Here is a 14,994-nt window from a genome sequence, read left to right on the forward strand (position 1 = left end):
TTGGGGAGGACGCAAAGCAAAAATGGAAAGCTTTAGATTAAATTCCATTTAAAGAAAGAAGGAAGGAAGACAAAAATACCTTACTCAGACTATATATTGCTTATTATACTAAATAATGAAAGCAAAGTAATAATGAGAAATATAAACACTATGAGAATAATTATATAATTTTTAAAAGTATCTGAAATAAAGTACATTCTAAAGACAAAACTGCTAGAGATTTATGGCAAACATGAAAAAGAATGGCCTGCTGTTTAACATAATGTTAGCTGACCAAAAGAAAAACTGCAAGCTATAAAATAAAAACACAAATCCTTAATTTCACGAAGCCCAGTTGGTCTCACGATGATTGATTAAAAGTCCAAATGGCTTTACATTGCATATACAGTAACTGACACACTGCCTGTCATTGCAAAAACTGATACACGATGGATCATACTAAGGATCATCCACATCCTAGAGATTTTGCTAAAAAGGTAAGATTCCTTTTAGAGTTATTATTGTCATTTTATTTTACAAAGATGTATGAGCAATTCATGGGTTAAACTGAAAATAACAAACCACCGGTTTTACACCTTAGACTTTATAGATACTCTTTAAGAAGCTATAACAAAGTCCCCTGGGGAGAGACATTCAGGAAGCAATTTACAGTGATTAGTAATCAAGCAGCAGACACACGCTCTTCACAAACTGACAACTTTTTTGGACATTTTTTCCCACATAAAATAACAGAACAGATTCAAACTTGATAAACTGAATTTGTTCATTCAATTTTAAACATTTTTCAGTGCCGCTACTTTTTCTGTGTAGTCCGTTTTGACTACATTTTAACCATAAAGACATCTTTGCAATTAACTGACCTGATTTAATTTGATTTAATCTGATATAATTAGACACCTTATTTATCCTTGGAGTGTGTTCGCTTAGAAAGTAACAAATGTATAGGAACAAAACAGTTGCAGTTTATTGGATTTATACTAAGGTGTAGGTTACAGTGATTTATTTTACTTTGTAGACCACACTTATAATACCTTGCTTGACGCAATCACCACATGCAAAACTTCCACTCTTCATAGCTAGTGAAACATAACCAGTTACCAAAATACAAGGGGCTAAATTGCCATGGGTTAAAGTTTTGGTGGTTATACAGATGTGAAAACCAACAACTCCAGATGTTTAAACAGTTTTAACAATATAATCTGATATAATTTATTTTGCCTTTACTTCTCAGCATGAGACTCCTACCCCTGTAGCCAAGCTTTCATCATTAGAGTACCAGGAGGTCCCTTCCCTACCAGAGTGCTTGGAAATCCCTGTCCTACTTTTGTAAAACATGAATAAAAAGCCTAAAAAATGCACCTTTTAGCCGTTGTTATACTCATCAGAGATCTTTCTGATCTTCCTGCCCCCTAGTTGTCTCATTCAGGTGATGGTCTAACCATTAAAATATTTTTGCTGGTACAATTTGGTTGAGGAGAAAAACTCACTATAAAAGAGAAATCATCCCCCTTTTCTGCAATTGGGCTTCTTTCAACTGATCTTACTGGAGAGTGTAAGGGACTTAACATTAAAAAGTATCAAGCTACATTTTCATTTTTGTAATGTGAATTTTGCTCCTTGTTGAGAGTTGGGAATGACATTTGCTGGCTAGTAACTACATGCTATACTTTGAAAGACTGAGGTAGCTAGCACCTCCTGTTGGATACAAGTGCGAAAATGGATACATTGCAAGGAGAATTACTCCCATCTACAGCAGGGGCTTCATAAACTTTTCAATCCAAGGACCCAAATATAACAATCAGTATTATACTGGGAAAAAGGAAGAAGATTATTACCATAATGATAGAACAGCCACATAGACCAATATCAATGACTATATAATAAAAAACAATGAACGCTTTCATTTCCATTCATTTATAATTCGCATGAATGTTACTAAAAGAGAAAAGTGTGTAAAGCAAACATATTATTAGTAAAACAATAATTACCATACAAAATGTGAATAGATTCCTGAGATATATCAATACCAGAGTAAAGGATATGATGATTTTTCTATGGACTGTACAAATGGCTACAAAACGATTTCTTGTAGATTTTGTGCAACACAAAATAACACTATCCCTAGCCAACGGCCAGTTGGTAGAGATGGTAGAGAATGTGAAGCTCCTGGGCCCCACACTTTGTAATAATTTAACATAGTGGGTCAACACATCTGTTATGGCAATAAAAGCTTTGTAAAGTCTGTTATTTGTATGACAGGTAAGACCATTTTGAAGTTAAAGGAAGCAAATGATCTTTTGTACAGGAATGCAATTGAACTTGCATTGAAATTCTGCAGCACTGTGTTCATATAGTCAAGCTGTATGTGTACAGGGACCAAAAAGAGGCTACACAGAGTTGTGCACACCAATTCACCGTGGCCCTACTCGACTTAGACTCAAATGCAACCTGCCATCTTTTAAACAGTGTAGGTCAATGGAGAACAGGATCTCCAGAACATAACCACAAGCTATGAGCTGCATTAATAAAGCGTCAAGACCTTAGAGAGATCTGCAACACTCAAAACACTCTGCAATCCCTATAAAATATGGCCTTGAAGAGATGCTCTCGAGCAGACCCAAAATCCAGAATGACACAACTGAAGCTCAGGTAATGAAAAAAGGATTTTTTATTAAATGAAAAAATATATACAAAGAGGTAGCTAAAACAGTCATGATTAAAAGAAAGAGTAATAATCAGAGATGGCTTATGCCTTTTTGGGACTACCTAATACAGATAAGACTATGGGAGCATATATAGTTAGATTTTGTACACTCATAAGTACAATCAAAGCACTTCTTCATACCTCTCACACCTTTCGCTCAAACCACACTGACCCATGAAAAGTTTTTTGGGTGGACCTATGTAAAAAATGGGTGTTCTAGTTTTTAGTGGGATATATAAGGGCACTTTTCTAAAAAATACATCTATTCATACTGTGGTACATTCACATAACTGAATTATTAGGACCATGCAAAAGTTGAGCATAAATTATCAATGCAGTCAAACGTTTTTATGTCACGGCAGACACACACACACATTCAAAATCAGTTCCTACCTGTCCTGTAAATTTTTATGCCAGTTGCAGGCATCAGGGCTTCAGATTGAACCAGTCGATTGTCACGATTTTCACCAAGATCATGTTCAAATGATAAGATAGTCAAGTGGTTGAAATGAACTGATGACACTGATGATATCAAACGTGCCTTGATCCAATTTATGTAGGAAAGAAAATCTGTAAACAAGGTTTTTTGAGAAACCTTGATATTTCCGTTTGCTTTGCCATGCCAGAAATAATTCCTCAAAATAAGATCTCTTAGCTTTCGTTGAAAATACTCAATTGTAAGGTTCTGTTAACTGTCTAATGACTCCTATCAATCAGGTTACACATACACCGTAACACTGCTGCACTTATTTACAGTATTTATTGAAAATTCAGTAAACCAATTAGATTTAACATACCACTTCGAAAATGAAGGAAAGATAAAATAACAAATACCCAATCAATTTCAAAATTTAATGGAAAATTCCATATACAATGAACTGGTTGGCTGAGCCTATGGCCCAGGCCCACCCTTCCGTATGCCACTGCACTGACCTCTCATCCTCCCTGCTAGGTCAGTCCTTTCCAACACTTCACATATAACTTCAAGCTCCTCTGCCAGGAGGCCCTTTTATACTCATAAACGTTGCTGGGGCTACTTACGGTTCACCCAGAACCACCTGTGACTGAGCAATGCTCCCTTAATGTGCTTGCCTTGTTATTCTTCAGTGCACAAGATTTTCCAGTAGTGCTCAAAGAGGCGAGTCAAGAAATTCATCATAGCCCCACTCCCTGTTGTAGATTTATTTACAAAGAATGGATGGCACAATGGCATGTAGGTGAATCCTTTGAAAATTACCATTAATGTGATCCAATCATTTTTAGTTATACCCACTTCTCAAGAACATTATTCATGTAGAGTGCAAGGAAATAAGCAGGTGTGAGTCTGCAGGTTGGTTGGGGGGCGGGGGGCAGAGCCACTTGTGCTGAAGTTACATGAAAACATTTGTGCTAAACAGTGAGGCATTTTGGATTGGAAAAGAAAAAGAAGATGCCTGGTGTAGACAACTTATGAAGAGAGTGATTCCCCTGAAGATGCTCCAGACTTTATCAGGCACCTCGCAAGGCTGAAAGTGTCAATAACCTTAGAAAGACAACAGAGCTTATCGAAGCAATCTACAGAAGTTAGTCAGAATCCCTGTCAGAAAAGACATAATAAATAGTCCTCCCCAAGGTTACTGTTTGCGTGTCAGTCCTTTTTCCTTCATACCTCTGGAGAAAAAACAAAAATTAAAGTGCAGACTGTGGACAATAAATAGGGCATGCAGGAGACAACATTGAACATTTGCTGCATGGACTGACAGCTGAGTACATAGAGAGGAGCAGGTTGTAAATGAATAACATATGGGAATAAACTGCAATCAGTTTCTCTTTAACTGTACTTTTAGACTCTGATGCCAATAAAGAGCTGACATTTTCAGCAATTTTAAATCATCTTTTTAATAACGTAGTTAAATTTAATGCACTATTTAAACAAATTAGAAAATGAATGCATGGTGTAATTTTCAGATGAATAAATGGACTTAACTGATTTAAAAGTTGGAGCATTTACAATTTTTTAGTTCCTACATTAGATAATTACTTATATCATTTTTGTGTATTAAATATTTTGTAAAAATGAGTTATACTCAAAACTGGAAGCATAACAGAATGCAGTTCCTTGCATTAGCATTTTAACTGTACTTTATAGTAGCATGTAGTTAAAAATGTAGCTTGCGGTGGCTCAGCAGCTTTTAATATTCAAGTGACATAAAAAATGCATTGATTGATGTCCGTTAGGTTATGGAGGGTCGGTGACTAACTGGAGTTCAAAAGTCTGTCAAACACGTGCACTTTGGAGACAACTTGACGGCTTATCTAATTGTAATTCCACTCCAAGTCGAAGGTTGGCACTGCTGCCTAATGCTCCCCCCCCCCCCCCCCCACCCAACCCTCTCTTGCAGTGATGTCACTTCCTTGGGCCCACTCCCTCTGGTCCAGCTTTCGTCTTGAGTCAGTCAAAATAGATGACTCACATCTAAAAAGATGACTTGCTTATTTTAGTGATTTCTCTTGTGTTTTTGTCAAAAATAAGCAGGGTGTGCCCAAATTCTTAATCTTTCTCCTGTGTTTTATCTTATATGTCTTAAACATAACACCTTTGAAACAAATACGCAATGGAGAGTTAAAATCTCACTTGAAGTCTCAAGTTAAAATTATTGTCTGCTTTGGACAATGATGGAGGGCAGGTCTGAGGCCTTGCCAATAAATGACAGCTTCAGAGAAATATTAAATCATATAATGTGCAGATAATGCTGCTGTGAAGATGTTTTTAATGTAATGTAAATATTGAATACATACCTGTTCACTCTATGCTTACACAGTGATGCTTACACAATCCTTTTCCTTTTACATTTATTTTTTGATATGTGACTTTTTTGATTTGCATTTTTTTACTTTTATGGTTAACTTACCTCAAACAGCAGGAGACGTGAGCTGGTTCATAAGTGATGTGCACATGCCTCTGCCAGCATTTCACTCAGTTGTATTGAAAGTCTGTTTTGCTGTCAGGAGTTGCTGTCTCATGAGTAAATGAGAAGTTCAAGTAACCTCCCTCAGATAAATATAGAACAGTAAACTAAGTCATAATTGAAGTCACACAGAATGTTTCTCCATTTTAAGATAGACGAGTGCACAAGTTTGCCAATGTCTTTCAGTGGGAAATTTAGAAATTTCAAAAATTTGTATAGCATGCTGTGTTTAACTCTCCTGTGACTAATTTCCATGGAGACATTTCAACAAAATCGGTCCACTCAGAGTCAAGCTGTTTCATATGGATAGATAGACAGACTGAGAGATGTAGCAATCGCATTAGGCTCTTATCACATTATATGCAAGTGGACCTAAAAATTAAAATCAATACTTTCAATACTAAGCATTGGGCTTATAACTAAAAAGAGACCTACTCATAAAGAGAAGGAACAAAATACCACAGCAAAGAATGGTGTCCAAAGCCAGCGATTAAATTTTGCTCAGGTGTCTTTAATCGTAATTGTTGCAGCACCAGAAGGAGATTGGCTAACTGAAAGCCCTGTCTTTCCCTTTATAAACATTAAACAAGAAAATAAGACACAGGTACACCATTAATTGCAAGTGAAAGAGACAAAAACATGACAAGGGGAAACAGGTTGGGTTGGAGAAGGACACAACAATAAACCATGATATCTACTGCCTTCAGGGGATCCCTGCAACCTCAACAGCCCCACTTATCACAAAATGGCTATGCAACCGTGTAGGGGCCTGGAAAACAAAGACAGCTGCACATTACTGCTGTAACTTTGGGAAATGAATAACATCCTGTTATGCATTATTAATTGTCCTTTTTTATTCATTTATACCTGGAACAATGACTGGCAGGGATTCTTACCCCCTGCCTTAATTTAGCATTTATAGTCAGGATAGATGAATATTGGCCTTACTTGAAAAATCCTACCTGACATATTACAACTCAGGCCCAGACTGTTACAAACAAATGGTTTAGAAAAACCTTAACTTACAGAACATATTAACATCTATATACTGGAGATAATTACAATGCAAACTCATTAAAATAAATGTAGGAGGCACAGTCATATCCATGTTCTGGAATGATCTACCTACCAATGCTAAGATGCCCAGTCAATTGAAGCTATTAAATCAATGCTCAGGTTTCATTATTTTAGAACAGTAGGCTTGTTCATCATCATAATTGTTCGTATTAGACACTATTAAGTCTTTCCCTTTTTAAGTCTCTCTATGGTGTGTGTGATGGACGGCATGCATGGACAGTCATCCCGGCCGGGTTTGGGCAGGGTTCTTTACCTGGACGGGAGGCCAGCCTCTAAACAGCACAAGAAACAGATTAAAAGTTCTCTCTGCCTTTGCCAGAAAACATGCAGAAGATGCCGGTGTGACAATGACTACACTGGCATACCAGCAATGTTGGACTAAGGATTACACCTGGCAGGATTACATGCTTCCTGTAAGAACACCTGCAAGACACCTTGGGAATTGTAGTTCAGTAGGGCAGCCTTGTTGGATTCCATCAATGTCACAAGGGTTTCCTGCAGAGATTCATCATCCCTACATTATGGAGCTTCCAACTGACCTGGAAGTGCTTCCATTGGGCTGTGCCCTATCACCAGAAGTATTCCCAGATCCAACATCAAAGAAGCTGCTTGACTTCATCCAGGAAAGTTGGAGTCAGGTGGAAGAAGCACAAAGCTTGCCTGGAGTTGAAGAGGAAAAGAGAAGGAGAAAAATTGTATGTTAATGTTTTTATTAAAGAAGCCTTTTAAATTCCTTGTATACAAACTATAGGGAAAGTATTGTAATCGTCCAAAGATTCGATGTCAAGATTTTGATGAATCTCAATGTTTTAGACCTCCACCATTTGGAATCATGTCTGTGTGTCTGTCTGTGTATGTGTGTGTGTATGTAAACACGATAACCTGAGTATGCTTTCACTTACATCAACCAAATTTTGTATACAAATATTAGGTACAAAATGTAGATTTCTATCAACTTTTGGGCTATTTCCGTTAACTGAAAGTGGTACTTTACCTTTTATTCATGCAGCTGCAGAGTCCGATTTATTCAGCTTTACTTTTATAATAATCGTTCAATATATTATTAATTTGTTTTGATTTGTTGTTGATGGTTCTTTAATGTACATAATATAAAAATATAATCATTGTCTTGCGGTTTATTCCTCAAATATCCATCCCCATATCTGAATATACAATAAGGTCTAGGGGAGACCACTCCCAATTTTTTGTAAGGTTTTTATCAAAATAACCCTTTCTGTTGTAACACTTGCATCTGTGAGGTTGTGTCTGGGATTTCGGGTGCTGCAGTGCCCCCTAGTGGTCACACCAGCCTTAATGTGAATATGTCATTATAACTTATGAATCTATTTTCAGTTGTCTCGTGTGCTTTTAAGTGAAAGAGAAGAATTAAGAATTGAACTTTAGGGAAATCTAGATATGGCTGCATGAAAAATTTAACAAGTAAAATTAAAATGAATAAGGAAGATGTGCCCAAACTGACTTTTAAAGCAGCCCAAAAATTATTTATTTGTTAAATGAAAAGAAACCTATAAACCTAGCTATCATGGGGGTAAACCATCTCAGTGTGGTGCCAGTCACAAGCTCAGATAAGTAGAGAAGATGAGTGTCAGGAAGGGCATCCAGCTGTAACACCAAGCCAAAACCTTAATGATGGAATGAATCTAATCAGCTTCAGAAATAGAGAGAGAATAGTGATGAGCAAACTTTAGTTCACTACACTGAGTTCTCTGAAATCAAAGAAATGTTTGTGATATTACCTCAACTTGGCAAACTGCATTAAAGTCAGTGGGGAAGGACTAAATGAACTAGGTTTTACTAGATTATAATGGTGCAGTTATCTTTAAAGCATCCCTGAGTGCTAGGGAAACATCCGCCAACTATGCTGGACCGATTATTGCTGCCAAAAAGGTGACCTAAGCTGCATGGCAGCAGTGCCAACCACTGCACCATGATGCCTCCATGATATCAAAGAAGAAAACATGCAGTTAGAGACGTGCAGTCATAGATTTCGAATGCAAATGCAGCAGACTTGCTGCGAGTAATGCTTTGCCGAAATTTGCTGAACAATACTAGAAGAGAGTTAGCAGATTTGATGGAAGGAAGGAAAGTGGGGGTGTTGCATGTGCATGAAGTTAGATGGAGGAGGAATAAGGCAGGAGAATTGGTAGGGGACTTTAAGTTGTCATAGAGCAGAGCAAGTTGTGTGTAGGTATAGCAGATCCAAAGAACTGAAAGATAGTTGTGTCAGTGTGAATAGGAGGAGTGATTGGGCTCTAAGTGTCAAGCTGCACCTTCGTGAGACCGTAGTTAAATTTACTTGTGCATATACAGTACTAGTCAAATGTGCTGTGGACACAAATGGATGAAGAGCTTAGAGCAGTACAAGAGGGAGAAAAATGTATTGTTGGTGGTGATCTAAATGGGCATGTGGAAAAGAGTAGAGAGATCATAGAATGGGTACCTGTAGGGTGGACAGTAGAAGAGAGAAATAGGGAAGGGGAGAGGATAGTAAATTTTGCCCTGGCATCTGATTTGGTCATTTTTAACACATTTTCTGAAAAGAAAGAAAATCAACTTGAAATTTACAATAGTGGAGGAAGGGAAAGCCAAATATTCTTTCTAATGTGTTTCTCATTTGAAAGAGATGAAGAATTGTAACATAATAAAAGTGTCACAGTGCAGCATAAACTGGAAGTGATAGACTGGGAGATCGGAATCAGCAGTAGAATAAAACCAGAGCAAGCAGCACCAAGGATAAAGTGGTAAGATTAAAAGAGGAAGGGCTTAGGAACAGGTTTAAGGAGAAAGATTTAAATAAAGTGCAGTCATTTGAGAGTGTGGAGGAAGAGTGGGAAAAGAATAGCAAAGTTGTATTAAGAGCAGGTGTTGGGCAGGATGACAACAAGGAACCAGCCTGAAGACAAAGAGACATGGTGGTGGAACAGAGAAGTGCAAGATGTTATAAAGTCTAGGAAGGAGGCAATGAAGAAATGGTGCCAATCAGGGATAGAGGAAAATAGAGAAATGTATAGGCAGACAAACAAGGAGGCAAAGAGGGCAGTTACAAGAGTTAAGGCACAGGCCTTTGAGAAGGTACATGAAAAACTGGAGATAAAAGAGGGTGAGTTAATGATTTTTAAAATTGGGAAGACCAGAAACAAGGCTGGAAAGGATTTTAGTCAGATAAAGCAGATGAAATATGAGCAAAGTGACTGAGCATGACTTGACTGAGCATGATAAGATCCAGAACAGATAGAAGATGTACTTTGAAAAGCAGTTGAATGAAGAAAATCCAAGGATTGTATGTGTAATAAATGACTAGTACCAAGAATAATGAGGGAGGGTGTAAAGGAGGCACTGAGAAGAATGAAGAGAGGAAAGGCTACAGGACCGGGTGAAATACCAGCAGCAGAAGAAGAGGGAGTAGATGTGTTAGGGGATTCAATACAGAAGATCTATGAACAGGCGCAAAATACCAGAGGAGTGGAGGAACACTGTGACTGTACCAATTTATAAGGAGAAGGGTGACATTCATGATCGAGGAAACTATAGAGAGATAAAGCTAATTTCACACACAATGAAAATCTGGGAAAGGATAATTAAGAGGAGGCTTACGGAAGAGACCAACACAGGGGAGGAACATTGAGAAAAACAGAAAGGATTGCATGTGGTGCTTATCTGGAGAAGGGGTAAGATGAATGCCATGTCAAGAGATCTGGAGCTGAATGAGAGAGAAAAGAGAACCAGAGAAGCATGTGTGGATTGTCCAGGATGTGTTTGAGGCAGTGAGGGCTCAAGTTAAAAGAAGTGTTGGGGTAACAGATGAAATACCAGTTATCTTCTTTAAGTTCTTACCTCTTTGATCTGGTTATGGATGTGTTGAGCCATGCAATAAAAGACCAATCCCCTTGGTTCATGCTTTGTACTGATAACATCGTGTTGTGTAGCAACAGAAAAGAGGAAGAGGAGATGAAGCTGGAAGAATGGAGAAGGGCTTTAGAAGATAGAGTATTGAAAATAAATAGGAAGAAGACAAGATATATGAGGTTTAATAATGATCAGGATTCATAAGTTAGTCTCCAGGGAGAGCTACTGAAAAGTGTGGATAAATTTAAATATCTAGTATCATTTGTAGCCCAAGATGGAAAATTAGATACAGAGAAAAGCTGTAGAATGCAGTGTGGAGGGAACAGTTGGACAAAGGTATCAGGAGTATTGGGTGATTAAAGAATTATGGTTAAGGTTAAAGGTAAGGTTTTTAAGTCAGTCGTAAGACAAGCAATGATGTATGGAACTGAGACATGGGCAGTAAAGGAGACACAGGAGAAGAAGTTAGATGTGGCAGAAATAAGAATTTTGAGATGGATGTGTGGAGTTACAAAAAATGAACAGAATAATAAATGAGACAATCAGAGGTACAACAAAAGTGGGAGAGATCTAAGAAAGTACAGGAAAGTAGTTTAAAGTGGTATGGACATGTGATTAGAAGAGACAAAGAATATGTGGGCAAAAGAATGATGGGAATTGCAGTATAGGGGAAAAGAAAGTGAGGAAGGCCAAAGAGGAAGTAGATGGATAAAGTAAAAGAAAATTAGAGGGGATAGTGCTTGACTGGCAAGGATGTGTGCGACCATGCTTTTGGAGAAGGTTGATCAAGCACATCAAACCCACATAGAATTGGGAAAAGATGAAAAGGAAGAAGAGAAACAAGAAATGAAGATGTCTACAACACCTACTATTTAGGGAAAAGTTTTATTACTGGAAGTTGTAAAAAATAAAATTAGCTTGAAGGTGATCAGGCCAGCAATTTTACAAAGTATGGCAGACTTGCATAAATAGAGCTATTCATTTATAACAGCCAGAGAGACCTTTGATATTCTGTGTTGATTGTACTGAGTAAACACTTAACTGGTTGTCATTTACACCCACCTGATCTGTCTTCTTCTAATATTTTGAATTCATTGCTGTGTATACAGTATACTCCTGATACTTCTAGTTAAAATATTCTTTATTAATATACACTCCTTGCCTCACTGCATCTGGTCTCTTCTTTCTGACTTTATTTTTATGGAGGTGGGTATAACTTTTTTTGGAAAACAATCTAAAAGGAATGAGGGATAATATTCAATATGTAAAATAATTGTAATAGTTCCATAAAAATGCAGGTCTTTTGACCATTGTTCCCTTTCATTTTTGTAGTTAAGGTGCAATGTGTGATCGATGAAAATATTACCTCACACCCACACAGAAATCTTTAACACTATTTTTTTTTTTTGTACAGTGAACCTCTTGGCTTTTATATCAAATATACCTGAACAATGTATGTGTTTGTACAATGTTATATAATCCCACAATCTGCAGAAAAAAACATCTGTGCAATAGCAGTCCCAAATGTGTGGCTTAAATATTTAATAAATATGTTATTTTTTGACATTGAATTAAAAAGACATATGCTTTTTTATTTCAGTGAATATTTCCACACAATTGATCTTAACTGGAAACAATGTAAAAATATAGGAAATTTGCAAACTTTCAAAGCCTGAAAGTGACCTTCATCCAACGACTCCAATATCTTCATACAGTTCAAAGTGAATGCAATGTGTACATTAAAATGACCTGGCATTATGGGATAGGAGGTAAAGTTATCTAGAAAAAAACTTTTTTTTCTCTGTAATATGTCAAATTGTGCATCTCTGATGCCATATTATAGTATAGTAAAGTATTATCTCTACTCCGTACATGTGACATCAGTAGAGATAACGAATATTGCATAAGGATGAATAAAAATATGCTTTGCACCCTAGGAACAAATACCAAAATATTCTATAACATTTCAGTAATTATAATTACTGAAAGCTAATTATTTATAGCTATGATGCTGATCTTTCTGATCATAAAATAGGTAATTATGATAGCAATTGACGAGAATAATTCATAATTAATTGCAGAATTGTGGTAGGGTTCCTCTAGAGTGCCTCTTTCTCTTGGTTCAAAAGCTAACCAGCACATTGTCATCTCAAAACAAGCTCTAGATCGTCCTCAAGTAACTGTGATACACAGTAATTTCTCCATTTGTCCATATGGGTTACTTCAAAGACTTGCATGTGATTTGGTATAAATTAATCTAATTTGAGTAACTGTAGATTTGATTCCAAGTCTCTTGTTATGGACTGGCATCCTTCTTTCTTGCTTTTGAGCAAATGGGTAATCTCTCTGTGACCTTTAACTGGAAACATTAGATGACTGTCAAGAACAAATGACAACACATGTTTCAGAATTACCATTAGCATTAACTATAAAAGATGCGAGAGGTTCTCTACTGGCACGAGCATGCTCAGTTTAACGGCTGTGGTGAAAGTAATTTTCTACCACTCCAGGGGTTGGCACTGTGTGATAACAGCTTCTCTTTTCCTCTCTCTGCAGGCTGGAAGACTGACAGCTTTTCCAATACCAGTGTCACATCTGGTGTCCATTCACCTGGACCCGCCTCTTCCTGACAGAAGTTAACATAACCAGAAGCTCCACCATTTTTGATCAGTCAGACTAATGTCTGAAAAAATGTTTTTCTCAAAGCTAATACCTGTGTTTTGCTTTCTTTCGAAACAAATTACACCCACGAGTGCTCATCTAATATTCAAAATACTAAGAATTGGAAACAAAGATCAAAAAAGGAACATTCCTAACAAGACAGTAAGACTTACAAATGACTTTCAGTGATTCTGTAGTGTTCCATGTTTAATTCTGCCATACTTGGACTTCAGGTTATACTGTTTTGTTTCTTATTCAACCATGGTTGACATGGCTGTATTGTTTACAGGCTGCTATGTTTGTTGCTGTTCACTTGATGCAAATATATGACACAACAGGTCATCTCATTCCACTTATAAAAGATGGTGGCTCACAACTTCAGACATGTGTGACTAATATTTCCAATTCTAAAAATTCTACAAAGTTGTTTTTAAAGTAGAAGAAGCAAAAAGGCATTTCCAAGAAAAAAATATTGTTACAACTATTTCTTCATTTTGTTTGACTACATTGTCTTACTTTTGTGTTTGGCCCATGTGGCCATTCCCTGACAGTGATCTTGCATTTTCCTGTCAGTACCTATTTAGCTGGTTGCATTATTTTTTCACCTTTTCTCTTTGCATTCTTGCATTCACAAACAGATTTGTATAAATCTGTTTACAGGCCCACATTGTGTTGTCTAAAACATGTTAGATCACATAATTCATCACTGCATGGAAAAGATACAACACTGTAATACAACCGTTTCATCAGTAAGAGTGTCTATGCACTGTAGATAATCTTCAGTCATTCACAAAGGTAAACCTGATCTTCTCTTAAGGGTATAGAAAAGAATTAAATCATGTTTTATGCATTCCTTATTTTTTCTGATCTATCTCATACTAGCAGGAGTCCTTTTTAACATCATTTTTTGCACATATTTTCCACTCCACACATGTCTAGCTCTTCTTCTGGGTCACTGCAGTTGAAGCAGCTGTTGCAAAGACAACACAATTGGCAAAAGCTGACCTTCTTGCCCCATCTGGTCATATGGTTTTAGGATATTTCAATGTCTGCTTTTTCATCCTGTGTATTTTTTGAGGTATAAATAATTGCTCAAGCCTAGCATAAAAGGTCATACACTACATTGACAGAAATGTTATTTAAAAATTTGTTATTCCTCTTGGCAAGCAATGGGAATTGGGGAATAGCACAATGAATTCTGATAGACATGGCTCAAAATTTCACATCCAGCTTATATCTGCCCTTAATGCTTGCATTATGCTGATGCTTCTTGGGATTTGCTTTCTTAAAGAAATGTCCAAATTATCCAGTGAACCACAAATCTTCTCTAAACCGAAATTCTGCTTTTCTGCCTTGAGGGGTAATCAATAAGTTTCAAGAAGATGAATAAATATTTATCTGCTGCCCCTTAGCACATCAGAATTGTACCTTGTATATGTTGGAAGACACAAACCAACAATAAAAAAAAGAAAACTAAAATGTGGGCTGTTTTAAATTCAGCCTTATCCTTCTGGCAGTTTTAATACAGCATATTTACCAGTTTCTTAATTAGAGCATGGCATCACAGTGGCACAGTGGTAAGCAATGCAGCCTCACAGATTCAGCATACTGATCTGAATCCTCTGCCCAGTTGTTGAATGTTCACTGCAGAATATGTGTGTGTGTTTTAAGTTCGAGTTCAAGTTTACATTTACTCTATGCTTATAAAATATTTTAAAATTCTTGCTTGCATGTTTA

The sequence above is a fragment of the Erpetoichthys calabaricus genome, chromosome 5 (genome assembly GCF_900747795.2).
Source record: "Erpetoichthys calabaricus chromosome 5, fErpCal1.3, whole genome shotgun sequence".
Taxonomy (NCBI): Eukaryota; Metazoa; Chordata; class Cladistia; order Polypteriformes; family Polypteridae; genus Erpetoichthys; species Erpetoichthys calabaricus.